The following is a 2216-nucleotide window of genomic DNA, read 5'->3' on the forward strand; positions in this document are numbered from 1 at the left end:
CTATTTCTATCTTAATTCCACTATACTGCTTTCCAAAGTGGCTGTACCAGTTTACAGTCCCACCAACAGTATACGGTGTCCCCTTTTCTCTATATTCTTGCCAGCATTTGTTATCTCCTATCTTTTTGATGATTGCCATTCTAACAGTTGTGAGTTGATATCGCATTGTGGTTTCGATTTGCATTTCCCTGATGATTAGTGATGTTATGCAGGGTTAATTTCTGTAATGTGTAAAATGATCTAATCACTAAGGGAAAAAAACAAATGAAAAATGTGTAGAGAATATGTAGAGTTGTATATGTAAGGATGTTAATAGAACAATGCATAAAGACATAAGCAGATAACTCAAGTTCAACCAGCCAACAAATATTTGTCAAAATGTTCAATTGCATTAGTAATTTAAAAAAAAAAACATAAAATAACCCTGAGAGACTGTGTTCTGTATGTCAAATTGGCAAAAATAAAGAAAAATGATGGTGAGGAACTCCGCGACTACCATTGAGCAGAGTAGACTCACTTGTTCTTGCGCCTCATGCCGCTTCCTCTGCAACCATGTTTGACAAACCCGATATGGCTGAGATTGAGAAATTCGATAAGTCGAAATTGAAGACGACAGACATACAAGAGTAAAATCCACCGCCTTCAAAAGAAACGATTGAACAGGAGAGGCAAGCAGGCGAATTGTAATGAGGCATGCACTGCCAATATGCGCTGTACATTCCACAAGCATCGCCTTCTTATTTTACTTCTTTTAGCTGTTTAACTTTGTAAGATGCAAAGAGGTTGGATCAAGTTTAAATGACTGTGCTGCCCGTTTTTTACATCCAAGAACTACTGACAACGAAGGCTGCACCTGTCTCTCCCACCTGCCTGTCTGGCTGGCAGGGAAGGAAACGAACTCGCATGTTGATGAAGGCAGAAGCTGGGTGGGATGACAGTGAAATCTAGGGTAAAAACCAAGCTGGTCCAAGGTGTCCTGTGGGCTGTAAAATGCAGTTTAATCAGAGTGCCAGATTTTTGTTGTTGTTGTTCAAATGATTTTAATTATTGGAATGCACAGTTTTTTAATATGCAAATGAAGTGTTTTAAAACCTGGAAAAAAAATGAATGAACAGTGAATGTGTAGTTAACTATCGGTGAGGCAACATGGCCATATGCCTTCAAATCCAAACTCAACAGTTCTACTTCTAGAAATTGAGATTCACACAGTCTTTGGAGAGTTTCCTTGATTTATATCACTATAGAATGGGGACCCTGTCTGACTTAGACACCATTTGTGTGCTCCTACTAGGTGCTTAGTAAGAACTGGTGGAATGAATGGATGACTGAATGAATATAAAGCAATATATACCAAGGATGTTAGAGTGTGTAGAGTAGCAAAATATTGGAGACATTCTCCATGTTCCTCAGTGGTGTGTTGCTTAAATATATCAATAGTCTAAGTCGGCAAACAACCAGTAGTTTAATGAATTAGCTACCATTTGTTTGACTGAGCTGACATTTATTCACTCAAAATAATGCTTTGAAGAAGTGGCATATGCAGTGTTTCTATTCCATCAGGTGGCCATGCCAGGTACATTATTATTGCTTCTGTGTTGAGTGGGAGTCTAAGTATATGAAACACTTTCTGTATTAAAGGGTTAAATAATATTTATGCTCACCAATTGCTGGATTTTTCAAGGCCTAATAAACCAGGTGTAAATATGCCTTTCTTCCAGCCTCCTCTGGTGTCAGGATTTTGTAGGAAATCCTGTCTTTTACTTCAGCAGGCACCACATACATGTGTAAGTGGGACTCCAGTCCTGGAGTTATTGCCAGTGTCAAAAACCTTGGAGAATAACATTCCTGCTTGAGGCAATCTAATTAAACTTCTCCTGTCAACTTGAAGTGGCCCCCAACGGACAGATCAAACCTATTTTTAGGTTGCAAGAGTTATAAGAAGAAATATTTAATTAGAATGGGGAATGTTTAAAATAGCTTTCTCTCTTAACGTTGGTGCCTGCTGGCTCGTTTTCCCTGATGTCATTAATCACCAGTGAACAGACATCAGAATTCAGTCAGCTATAGCTCCGACGAAATCTGCCTTCTGCAGGTAGTTTGTCATATGACTCAAAATGCCAAGTCTCTGCAGGTTTTGGCACTTTCCTGAAAGCAAATGGCACTGAGAGTTTTAGACAATTGAATTTAGAGCATTTTTTTTTTTTTTTTCCAAAATA

The 2216-nt window shown here is 38.5% G+C and overlaps 1 pseudogene; it reads left to right on the forward strand.

The window, feature by feature from the left end:
• The first annotated feature begins 531 nt into the window (after positions 1–531).
• LOC111746607 lies at positions 532–1025 on the forward strand (annotated as a pseudogene).
• Positions 1026–2216: the final 1191 nt, after the last annotated feature.

This window comes from Pteropus vampyrus, unplaced genomic scaffold (assembly GCF_000151845.1).
Source record: "Pteropus vampyrus isolate Shadow unplaced genomic scaffold, Pvam_2.0 Scaffold195, whole genome shotgun sequence".
In the NCBI taxonomy this organism is placed as follows: Eukaryota; Metazoa; Chordata; class Mammalia; order Chiroptera; family Pteropodidae; genus Pteropus; species Pteropus vampyrus.